Below are 13730 nucleotides of genomic sequence, written 5' to 3' on the forward strand. Positions count from 1 at the left end.
GGGTTCAACCTGCATACATAAGCAGTGCATCATACAGCACCGACTTTATAGGGGAAATCGCTTGGTAGTGGAAAGGCATCAGGACCAGATGAAATACTAATAAGATTCTGCGAAGGTTATGCGAAAGACCTTGCTCCCCTTCTAGCAGGAGTTTATTGTAAATCGCTTTAGCAACACAGAGTACCTAGCAATTGGAAGATATCGCATGAATACCTAATTTTAAGAAGAACTGCAGGAAATATGCACATAATTATAAGCCCGCATCGTTCACGTGAGTCTGTTGTAGAATTATAGAACACGTTTTATGCCCAAGAATTATGACCTTTTTTGGAGAACGAAAATCTCCTCTACAAAAATCAATACGGATTTCGCAAACGGATATAGTGCGAAATTCAGCTCGTATTGACCTTCCATGGGATTCAAAGCGCTGTAAACAAAGGCGCTCAGGTTGTTGCCGTATTCATTGCCTTTAGGAAGGCATCTGACTTGTCTCGCACTGCTGGTTAATGAAAAAAGATTCGGTCTTAGGAGTATCAGATCAAATTTGCGACTGGATTCAAGACTTCCTTGCAGACACAACTCAACACGCCGCTCTTAACGGAACAAAATCGACAGGTGTAAAGGTCATTTGCAGAGTATCCCGAGGAAGTATGACAGGACCGTTAGTGTTTACTATGCATAAAAGTGACATCTACATCCATACTCCGCAAGCCACCTGAAGGTGTGCGGTGGAGGGTACTTTCAGTACCTCTAAAAAGTGACATCTACATCTGCATCTACATCTACATCCATACTCCGCAAGCCACCTGACGATGTGGGGCGGAGGGTACTTTCAGTACCTCTATCGGGTCTCCCTTCCATTCTCGCATTGTTCGTGGAAAGAAAGATTGTCGGTATGCCTGTGTGCGGACTATAATCTCTCTGATTTTATCCTCACGGTCTCTTCGCGAGATATACGTAGGAGGGAGCAATATGCTGCTTGACTCCTCGGCGCCGCGCAGGATTAGCCGAGTGATGTAAGGCGCTACAGTCATGGACTGTGCGGCTGGTCCCGGCGGAGGTTCGAGTCCTCCCTCGGGTATGGGTGTGTGTGTGTGTGTGTGTGTGTGTGTGTGTGTGTGTGTGTGTGTGTGTGTGTGTGTTTGTCCTTAGGATAATTTAAGTAGCGTGTAAGCTTAGGGACTGATGACCTTAGCAGATAAGTCCCATAAGATTTCACACACATTTTTTGCCTCCTCGGTGAAGGTATGTTCTCGAAACTTCAACAAAAGCCCGTACCGAGCTACTGAGCACCTCTCTTGCAGAGTCTTCCACCGGACTTTGTCTATCATCGCCGCAACGCTTTCGCGATTACTAAATGATCCCGTAACGAAGCGCGCTGCTCCCCGTCGGATCTTCTCTGTCTCTTCCATCAACCCCATCTGGTACGTATCCCACACTGGTGCGCATTATTCAAGCAATGGGCGAACAAGCGTACTGTAACCTACTTCCTTTGTTTTCGGATTGCATTTCCTTAGCATTCTTCCAATGAATCTCAGTCTACATTTAGATTCAATTGCCATTCCGCGCACCATGCGTCAATTCGTTTCAGATCCTCCTGCATTTCAGTACAATTTTCCATTATGACAACTTCTCTATACACTTCAGCATCATCAGCAAAAAGCCTCAGTGAACTTCCGATGTTATGCACAAGGTAATTTATGTATACTGTGAATAGCAACGGTCCTACGACGCTCCCCTGCGGCACACCTGAAATCACTCTTACTTCGGAAGGAAGTGACCAAGTAGAAAGCAACTGATCCTCTCTAAGACTGTACGCACATGATACGGTTGTCTGTAAGAAAGATACGACACCAGAAAACAGTCCGCAGCTCGTGGTCTCGCGGTCACGTTCTCGCTTCCCGAGGACGGGGTCCCTGGTTCGATTCCCGGCGGAATCAGTGATCGTCACCTGCCTCGAGATGACTGTGTGTTTGTGCGTCCTCATCACTTCGTCCTCATTCATAAAAGTGGCAGACTGGACTGACCAAAGGTTGGTAATCTGTACGGGCGCTGATAACCGCGCAGTTCAGTGCCCCACAAACCAATCATCATCATCATCATCACCAGAAAACAGAATCAATTTGCAGGATGACCTACAGGGGATGGATTGATTAATGGTGCAGGCTCAGGCTGCTGACCCTGCACGTTAATGAATAAACATATTGCGCATACACACGAAAAGAAATCCACTACTGTATAGCTACACAACTGATGACAAATTGCTGGAAACAGCATCCACCGCAAAATATCTAGCGGTAACCAGGCACAGCGACCTTTAAAGTGCAATGGCCACATAAGAAAAATGAGAAAAGCAGGTGCCAGACTGAGATTCATAGAAGGAATCTTAAAGAAATGTAACTCATCCACGAAGGAAGTGGCTCATAAGGCTCTTGTTACACAGATTGTTCATCATTGCAGCGGTGTGCCGTAGGTCTCTAGAAGAGCGTAGCGTTCCAAAGGATTGGAAAAGGGCACAGGTCATCCCCGTTTTCAAGAACGGACGTCGAACAGATGTGCAGAACTATAGACCCATATCTCTAACGTCGATCGGCTGTAGAATTTTGGAACACGTATTATGTTCGAGAATAATGACTTTTCTGGAGACTAGAAATCTACTCAGTAGCAATCAGCATCGGTTTCGAAAAAGACGATCGTGCGTAACCCAGCTTTAGCTATTCGTCCACAAGACTCAGAGGGTTATAGACATGGGTTCCCAGCTAGATGCGGTGTTTCTTGACTTCCGCAAGGCCTTCGATACAGTTCCCCACAGTCGTTTAATGAACAAAGTAACAGCATATGGACTATCAGACCAATTGTGTGATTGGATTGAAGAGTTCCTAGATAACACAACGCAGCATGTCATTCTCAGTGGAGAGAAGTCTTCCGAAGTAAGAGTGATTTCAGGTGTGCCGCAGGGGAGTGTCGTAGGACCATTGCTATTCACAATATACATAAAAGACCTTGTGGATAACATCGGAAGTTCACTGAGGCTTTTTGCGGATGATGCTGTAGTATATCGAGAGGTTGTAACAATGGAAAATTGTACTGAAATGCAGGCGGATCTGCAACGAATTGACGCATGGTGCAGCGAATGGCAATTGAATCTCAATGTAGACAAGTGTAATGTGCTGCGAATACATAGAAAGAAAGATCCTTTATCATTTAGCTACAATATAGCAGGTCAGCAACTGGAAGCTGTTAATTCCATAAATTATCTGGGAGTACGCATTAGGAGTGATTTAAAATGGAATGACCGAATAAAATTAATCGTCGATAAAGCAGATGCCAGACTGAGATCTAGCGGTTCTAGGCGCTCAGTCCGGAACCGCGCGACTGCTACGGTCGCAGGTTCGAATCCTGCCTCGGGCATGGATGTGTGTGATGTCCTTAGGTTAGTTAGGTTTAAGTAGTTTTAAGTTCTAGGGGACTGATGACCACAGATGTTAAGTCCCATAGTGCTCAGAGTCATTTGAACCATTTGAAGCAGACTGAGATCCATTGGAAGAATCTTAAGGAAATGTAATCTGAAAACAAAGGAAGTAGGTTACAGTCCACTTCTTCGCCCACTGCTTGAATACTGCTCACCGGTGTGGGATCGGTACCAGATAGGGTTGATAGAAGAGATAGAGAAATTCCAACGGAGAGCAGCGCCCTTCGTTACAGGATCATTTAGTAATCGCGAAAGCGTCACGGAGATGACAGATAAACTCCAGTGGAAGACTCTGCAAGAGAGACGCTCAGTAGCTCGGTACGGGCTTTTGTTGAAGTTTCGAGACCATATCTTCACCGAGTAGTCAAGCAGTATATTGTTCCCTCCTATGTATATCTCGCGAAGAGACCATGAGGATAAAATCAGAGAGAGATTAGAGCCCACACAGACGCATACCGACAATCTTTCTTTCCACGAATTATACGAGACTGGAATAGAAGGGAAAACCGATAGAGGTACTCAAGGTACCCTCCGCCACACACCGTCAGGTAGCTTTGGAGTATGGATGTAGATGTCGATTATGTGATCCTACAAGGTAGAACTGATAGAGGACGGAGAGACGATCCAATCAAGAGTGGCGAGTTTCGTCACGGGATTGTTTAGTCGGTGCGAGAGAGTTACGGAGATGCTCAACAAATCCAATGACAAACGTTACAAGAGAAGCGTTGTGCATCACCGAGATTTTTACTATTATGTGTTTACGGGAAGTGTCGGACAAGCATATTACTTCCTCCCACGAACACCTCGCGAAATGACCACGACGACAAAATTCAAGAAATTAGAGCCAATATAGATGCTTACCGACAATAATTATTCCCACGCGCCATTCGCGAATGGAACAGGGAAGGAGGTATTAGTTGGTGGTAACAGAAGTGTCGTCTGCCACATATCCTTAGGTGGCTTCCTGAGTATGATACAGATGTCATCAATACCAAATTATTCGCTGACTATGGTGTTGTTTTCAAAAAAATAGTTCAAATGGCTCTGAGCACTATGGGACTTAACGTCTGTGATCATCAGTTCCCCAGAACTTAGAACTACTTAATCCTAACTAACCTAAGGACATCAGACACATCCATGCCCGAGGCAGGATTCGAACCTGCGACCGTAGCGGTCACGCGTTTCCAGACTGAGGCGTCTAGAGTCGCACGGCCACACCGGCCAGCAGTTGTTTTCAGTAAAGTATCCTTGTTGCCAGGGGATTAGGGTATTATGTAATTCTGAACGATATTCTCATAACGGCACAATGAAAATCGACACCCGTCACCGGCCTAATTGGCAGCGACGCTACCCCAAGATCAGAGACTACAGTTCTCCCCAGTTTGTTGTCTTATGGATGTGCTTTATCTTAAGCCGTCAGCAGAGAGACGCATGCGTGCGAAAGCCGTCTTTATTGGCGAAGCACGCTGACGACACAAAGGGACTGCGGATAAGCGGAGACGGATATAGCCCAGCCCGAAATGAAAATGGTAGCCGATAAGCCCTTAAGGCGGCTCGGGAAGCGCCCGGAGAGCGCTATGGGCGCCCCTCGAGGCCCTTCCAAGGCAGCCGGCATCAGCGAGGCCATTAATTTGTCCGGCGGCGTGTTTCCGTAACAAGTGCCTCATGAATATTCTCGCAGCTTCGGAAGCGCGGCTCTCTGCCTCTGCGCTGGATTCTTCAGCTGCGAGGGTTTTAAGTAATAAAAAGGGTGGAGTAGGGAGGCAGCGGAGATTAACATTTCGCGATGATTCAGGATAAACCTCGCAGTGCCATCGGCTAGCAGTTCGCCCCAAAGACGATCGAAATCGTCGCGTCTGTTTAACTTGAAAAGAAATGCGCCTCTCTCCCAATCAAAACAAACACTTGTCGCTGCTCAGAAATAACGAGTAAAATCTAATGGACTTTGTGTACCCAGGCAGATTATTAACGCTCTGAACGATCTGGGATTGTTTGTTTATTCCGTGAAGACGGGAATACGAGACAGGGTGGCGTCCACAACTACAAATATATTCCGCAAGCACAGTGGAGTATTTCATAGGAATGCCAATATTTGTTAATTTCTGCGTTCGGTCAGTCGTTGTGACACGAGAGGAAGGTAGCTGCCTGTCTATTAGTCGAGCAGTCGCTTTGATTTGATTGCAGGATGCAGATGATTTTTTACGAGATCTGTGTATGATGCACTGGTGACAGTGGTCCCTCTAGGCATATAATGCTCCAAAATGACGCCTTTTTCGTCCCAAAAGAGAGTCAGCACAGCCTTCCCTGCTGATGGTTCTGTTCGAAACTTCTTTGGTTTTGGTGATGAGGAATGGTGCCATTCCTTACTCGCTCTCTTCGTTTCCGGTTGGTGGAAGTGAACCCACGTTTCGTCCCCAGTGACGATTCTTGCAAGGAAGCCATCATCTTCTCGTTCAAAGCGCCGAAGAAGTTCTTCACAAGCAACACGTCGTCCTCTCATTTCAAGAGTCAGTTGCCGTGGCACCCATCTTGCAGACACTTTGTGAAACTGGAGCACATCGTGCACAATGTGGTGTGCTGACCCATGACTAATCTGTAAACATGCTACAATGTCATTCAGTGTCACTCGTCGGTTTTCCTTCACTATGGCTTCAATTGCTGCAATGTTTTGTGGTCACAACTCGTTGAGCCTGACCTGGACGAAGAGCATCTTCCACTGAAGTCACACCATTTCCGAACTTCCTTCTCCATTCGTAGACTTGCTGCTGTGACGAACATGTATCACCGTACTGAACCTTCATTCGTCGATGAATTTCAATAGGTCCCCCCCCCCCCCCCCCCCTTACTACGCAAAAACCGAATAACGGAACGCTGTTCTTCCCTGGTGCAAGTCGCAAGTGAAGCCGCCATCTTTATACTGATACTGCGACGGTATGTGTGTATCTGCACTATGCTGCTACCTACAGGCCATTCTGCACGCTGTTTGGAGCACGCTTACCAACTTACAGGATAACGGCGCGAAATTTCGATTTGTTATTACAAATTTAAGGTTTTCATTTGACTCACCCTCGTACATCTTCAGCGAGTACAAGTTCTCTAGATTTACACACACAGTGTTTCGTGAGAGAACCTCCAAGTCTCTTCCAAAGAGATCCACATAGGTTGCCTAAGTATCTGTGTTACACTTTCATATGCGCCCTACTAATTTGTTACGATGTTAGCAGCATATTTCTGAATTCGTTCTGTTGGCACTGCACACGCAAGCAGATAACGTTCACCGGGCATTCGCCACACCCACACCCTGCCATCGGATCGCCACATTGTGTACCGTGATTCGTCACTCCATACAACGTTTTTCCACTGTTCAATCGTCCAATGTTTACGCTTCTTGCACCAAGCGACGCGTCGTTTGGCATTTACGGGCATCATATATGGCTTGTGAGCAGCCGCTCGACCATGAAATCCAAGTTTTCTCACCTCCCACCTAACTGTCATAGTACTTGCAGTGGATCGTGATTCAGTTTGGAATTCCTGTGTGATGGCCTGGATAGACGTCTGCCTATTACACATTACGACCCTCTTCAACTGTCAGCGGGCGCTGTCAGTCAACAGACGAGGTCAGGCTGTACAGTTTTTTAAACCTCAGTTAATTTCGTTTTATCCTTCAGAGGATAATTATCCTCAGATGAGGAACCACTGCCTTAGATCATAGGTACATGGCGACAGTTAAAAAAGGTAAAGCACTCTTAGTGACCCTTTTTCCGGTAAACCACAATATTATTCCCCTTACAGTTTAAAAGAGCACACATTAATGGACACGGGTGACCAACTAACATACTGTACTAATTTTACAAAATAATTTTCAGACGAAGCATTTAGTTCGATTTCATGCCTACTACCGACTTTAAACATGTATTTCCGCCAATGTATCGAGGATGGATTGAAATCACCACCAAGTATCATTGCACTAATGGGGTACCTAATTGAATGAGTCTCAAGTCGTCTTTGAACTGTTAGCAACCGAATGATCCGAGTCGGAAGGCCAGCAAATGGAGTCAATTATTAATGGGGGTAGGACGTCAAACGGGCCGACTTCGAGAAGGAGAGGCACCACAGGACGTTTTAATTTGCACTGTCTATACTTTTACAAATAAATTCATAAAACTCTGTCAGCATGACCAGGAAGGATTCAGGATCCACACTCATAGCAGTGGAAGTTCAAAAACAGGAAAAAATAATATTTTTTAAATGTGAAATTTCATGATTTTTTCACTGACTGTTGGCTGCATTTGTTGCTATAGGTACACTTCTCTTCATAAGTAAGAGAGATTCTTCGATGAATTTTGCACAGCTTACAAACCATACTTACAGGTGTATGAAACTCTAGAATTTATTTAATCTGTGGAAAAATGAATGGGCTGTTACGTTTTAAACTTCGTGTTTAGAGAAAACTCGAATTTTATAGTTAATTATCTCAATTTTTACCACAATTTTTAATAGATTTGGGAAATTCTAGAGTTTCATACACCTGTAAGTATGGTTTGTATGCTGTGCAAAATTCATCGAAGAATCTCTCTTACTTATCAAGAAAAGTGTACCTACAGCAACAAATGCAGCAAATACCAAGTGAAAAAATGATAAAATTTCACATGTAAAAAAAATTTGTTTTGTTGTGTTTTTGCACTTCCACTGCTATGAGTGTGAATCCTGAATCCTTCCTGGTCATGCTGACAAAGTTTTATGAATTTATTTGTAAAAGTATAGACAGTGTAAATTAAAATGTCCTGTGGTGCCTCTCCCGCTCCAAGTCGGCTCGTTTCGCGTTCTACCCCCCTTAATTTATTCTGGTTTTCAAGTATAACACCACCCATAATAACTCACAGCAAACGTTACCATATTTATGAGCTCAATAACTTGTCTAGATCCACGAATATCAAACGCAACTTCAATATTAGCTTCGTTCCCTTAAGCACTTGACTAATGTGCATGTCAATTTATGAAATCTCGTAAGGAACTACACGAGAATGTTGTTGTGGAAAACAGCCGACGGATTTGTCCTACAGGTTCAGAGTTTTCGTGGCTTGTAGCCCCCTTTATGAAGCAACTTCAATATTAGCTTCGTTCCCTTAAGCACTTGACTAATGTGCATGTCAATTTATGAAACCTCGTAAGGAACTACACGAGAATGTTGTTGTGGAAAACAGCCGACGGATTTGTCCTACAGGTTCAGAGTTTTCGTGGCTTGTAGCCCCCTTTATGAAGCCGACGTCGGTAGGGCGCTGCCTGCTTGCTGGTTGGAGCTGTAAATGGTGAGAGAACATTCACCCGCTTTGACGACACCGTAAATGTCAGAGAGTGCGCCGGCCGGCCGACCTTTAACAGGCGCCGTTTATCTTCACAGCCCCTCTGGGACTCTTGTCAACACAACACAGTTTCTTACAAGCGTTAGTGCTTGCCCGGCCCATTTCTTGGACGATAGGCGCTACTGGAGACCGTTAGCAAGAAACTGAAATATTGTTTTAAACACTTCAGAGCTGATATGATCAACTATGATAATTCATGTTGTTGCAATACAAAATAATGCATTGTGTTTTAGTCAGAGAAGCCGAAACTCTTCAAAATTGTAACAAAATGCAGAAATACACTATGTAATCAAAAGTATCCGGGCACCCCGAAAAACATACGTTTTCCTTATTAGGTGCGTTGTGCTGCCATCTACTGCCAGGTACTCAACATCATCGAACTCAGTAGTCGTTAGACATCGTCAGAGAACAGAATGGGGCGTTCCGCGGTACTCACGGACGTAGAATGTGGTCAGGTGATTGGGTGTCACTTGAGTCATAAGTGTACGCGAGATTTCCACACTCCTAAACATCCCTTGGTCCACTGTTTCAGATGTCATAGTGAAGTGGAAACGTGAAGGCACACGTACAGCACAAAAGCATACAGGCCGACCTTGTCTGTTGACTGATGGAGACCGCCAAAAATGGTTCAAATGGCTCTGACCACTATGGGACTTAACATCTGAGGCCATCAGTCCCCTAGAAGTTAGAACTACTTAAACCTAAAGACATCACACACATCCATAACGGCTACCGTACCGTGGGATTGGTCAATGGAACACGCAAACAACTAACTTGCTAACTAACTAACTCCATGCCCGAGGCAGGATTCGAAACTGCGACCGTAGCCGTCGCGCGGTTCCAGACTGAAGCGCCTAGAACCGCTCGGCCAGGAGAACGCCGACAGTTAAAGAGGATCGTAATGTGCAATAAGCAGACATCTGTCCAGACCATCTTACAGGAATTCCAAACTGCATCAGCATCCACTGCAAGTACTATGACAGTTAGGTGGGAGGTGAGAAAACTTGGATTTCATGGTCGAGCGGCTGCTCATAAGCCACACATCACGCCGGTAAATGTCAAACGACGCGTCGCTTGGTGTAAGGAGCATAAACATTGAACGACTGAAGAGTGGAAAAACGTTGTGTGGAGTGACGAATCACGGTTCACAATGTGGCGATCCGATGGCAGGGTGTGGATATGGCGAATGCCCGGTGAACGTCTTCTGCCAGCGCTTGTAGTGCCAACAGTAAAACTCGGAGGCAGTGGTGTTACGGTGTGGTCGTGTTTTTCATGGAGAGGGCTTGTACACCCTTGTTGTTTAGCGTGGCATTATTACAGCACAGGCCTACATTGATGTTTTAAGCACCTTCTTGCTTCCCACTTTTGAAGAGCAATTCGGGGATGGCGATTACATCTTTCGACGGCCGTTTTGGCCGAGCGGTTCTAGGCGCTTCATTCTGGAACCGCGCTGCTGCTACGGTCACAGGTTCGAATTCTGCCTCTGGCATGGATGTGTGTGATGTCCTTAGTTTAGTTAGGTTTAAGTAGTTCTAAGTTCTAGGTGACTGATGACCTTTGATGTTAAGTCCCATAGTGCTCAGAGCCATTTGAACCATTTTGATTGCATCTTTCAATACAATCGAGCACCTGTTCATAATGCACGGCTTGTGGCAGAGTGATTACACGACGATAACATCCCTCTAATGGACTGACCTGCGCAGAGTTCTGACCTGAACCCTACAGAACACCTTTGGGATGTTTTGGAGCGCCGACGTCGTGCCAGGCCTCACCGACCGACATCGATACCTCTCCTCAGTGCAGCACTCCATGAAGAATGGGGTGCCATTACCCAAGAAACCTTCCAGCACGTGATTGAACGTATGCCTGCGAGAGTGGGCCGGCCGCGGTGGTCTAGCGGTTCTGGCGCTGCAGTCCGGAACCGCGGGACTGCTACGGTCGCAGGTTCGAATCCTGCCTCGGGCATGGATGTGTGTGATGTCCTTAGGTTAGTTAGGTTTAAGTAGTTCTAAGTTCTAGGGGACTTATGACCTAAGATGTTGAGTCCCATAGTGCTCAGAGCCATTTGAACTATTTGAACCTGCGAGAGTGGAAGCTGTCATCAAGGCTAAGGGTGGGCCAACACCATATTGAATTCCAGCATTACCGATGGAGGGCGCCACGAACTTTTAAGTCATTTTCAGCCAGGTGTCCGGATACTTTTGATCACATAGTGTATATTCTCCTTCACTATTTACTACAGTGTGCCAACTTTGTTGTAACTTTTCGACTCTGCGGCAGTAGAATTCACGTGGATTTGAGGCGAAAAACTCGTCGAGTCACGTTCGGAGCGCATTTCCATCCGGAAAGGAACTTCCTTGAAAACTGCTCGTTAGATAGCGGGAAGGTGAAAATCTGAGGGCGGAAGGTCGTCCACATTTCTATATATTCTTTTTTGTAAGTCTAGTAGAATGAGGGTGGACGTTATCGTTGAGTAGCATCACTTCATGCAGTCGTCCTGATCGTTGTTCTTGGACTGCGTCTGGATCACGTCTCAGTTGTTGACAATGAGTTTCAGCAGTGACGGTTACACCTCGGGAAAGCAATTTGTGGTACATCACACCGTCGCTGTTACAACATTATCTTTTTGTGGATGGGAGCAGGTTTTTGTACGTGGAGTTCCTGCTCTTTTTGGGCTCAACCATTCCTTTCTTTCCCTTGAATTAGTATAAAAATACTATTTCTCGTCACCAGGAAATTTAGAAGACAGGAATGGTTCCTATTCTTCATGGGCCACTGATGATGAGCAAGCAGCGACGCACAAATCGCCACTCACTGATTTTTGTGATTTTGACTAAGAGCATGCGATAATCACCGATACGATTTTTGAACCTTCCCCACTGCATGCATCTGTCACACGATCACAGTTCATCGCATTTGTCAGTTTTCGAGTACACTGACATGGATTAATTTGGATCAATGGGTTTAAACGATCTTCATAAATTCCCCAAATGTTCCTGAACTTGGTGAGTCACTAACGTCAAAACGGTCCTCCTTAAAACGAAAAAACCATTTTCTTACAGTGCTCTGTCTGATGGCATTACTCTCACTTACGGTTCAAAAACAGATACCACCATCATATATATATATATATATATATATATATATATATATATATATATATGGAACACCTGCCATTTGACCATCTTCTTCTGTGCGGATGCACAAACAGTGCCCGAACTCTTACGGGAATCGGCAGTACGGCCGCGAGTAATGAGTATGATGAGCAGAAGCTCGATGAATATAGTGCAGGACGTTAAGTTGGGAATGTGGGTCTTACGGGAGGCGTGTCAGAGATAAGTCCTTGCAGTCGCACTATACTCTGTGTCCTCGGTGGCTCAGATGGATATAGCGTCTGCCATGTAAGCAGGAGATCCCGGGTTCGGGTCCCGGTTGGGGCACACATTTTCAACTGTCTCCGTTGACGTATATCAACGCCTGTATGCAGCTAGGGGGTATTCATTTCATAAGCCCTTGTACTTGTTGAAGTACGCACAGCGGTGTCAGTTGTTTCCCCTACAAGGTACGGGACTCAGCCTACACAGAACATAGCCGTGCTGCCTACTCACGCAGGCGCAATATGCTTGAAGTTACGCTCCAGAGAGCGCTCACGCAAGGAGGACTACATTACGCATTCGCCCGATGTCACATAAATGATTCCCAAATGAACATCCATCTGCTGGGCGAGAATACGATCAGATCCATTTCACCACTTAGCAGGGAAATACCTCAAGACAGTCGTAGGATAGATAATATGAGGATCGCGTTTCTGCGAGTGTCTTAGCAGTCGTCCACAGTAACTGCCAAGAAGATCCAAACTGGACATTTCGCAAGCGATATTAGTCGCCATTCACTGGATTTAGGACTATTCCAATGGTTAAAGACCAATCAGTGCAAGTGAACATTGAACTACACTGCAACACACAATCTTCATACTCCAGTTAAATACCGTACAACTTCTAGAAGAAAATCATTGCAGATTGTTAATAATTGTATTTTTATGTATTTTTGCCATGCCCTATTGGACCCTGTGACGAATCTGTATAATTGCTGCGTGCAAGCAAGCCACTTCATAATATCAACTAATCAGTTGGTCGGGATTCTCTTCCTGTCACATTCATGTGGTTGTCGCCAAATGCATTTGGTGGCTATGGCAGTAGCTACAATCAAATTAAGAGCGCAAATGCTAAGAGTGCTAAGAGTGCAAGTGCTCAGTGCAGTGGAGAGAACTCCTAGGCCTGAACGAATAGGAGAAGCCGTCCGCTGATTCGACAGAAGAAGAAATAAGTATTGGCTTAGATCACAGATCGGCAACTCAAGTTTGAAAAAGCTTTGAAATATTTGCCACCAAGCAAGGCAGAAGGCATAGGCAACATACGTTCAGAATTTCTAAAATCGTAGGGGGAAGAGGGGGCAGTGCAAACAAACACTGAAGTTAATGTGAAAAATCTATGAGACTGATGAAACACCATAGAACTTTCGGGTGTTTATAAAATTCACACAATCTCGAAGATAGCACAGACAAACGGATGTGAGAAATATCGCATAATCAGCTTAACCCAGGGCTTCCCAACGTGTGGTCCGCGGACCCTTTAGGGGTCCGCCGGCACTATCTAGGGGGTCAGCGGCCACCTTTCACCAAATCGTGTAAAATAATGAGTAAAACTATTGAATAAAAATGTGAAATCAAATTTATTACATTTTTTTCGTGTGAAAAACATGTGTACATTTACTTCAGGTCGTATTCCGGGCAGCCTTTGCGGTTCCTAAGTGAGAACGCATACTCAGTTTAGTGCCGGAGAATGCGGCTTCTCTGATTGTTTCGCAACAGTACGGGGGTCGTTTGTGCGCCGGTT

This window comes from Schistocerca americana, chromosome 2, assembly GCF_021461395.2.
Source record: "Schistocerca americana isolate TAMUIC-IGC-003095 chromosome 2, iqSchAmer2.1, whole genome shotgun sequence".
Taxonomy (NCBI): Eukaryota; Metazoa; Arthropoda; class Insecta; order Orthoptera; family Acrididae; genus Schistocerca; species Schistocerca americana.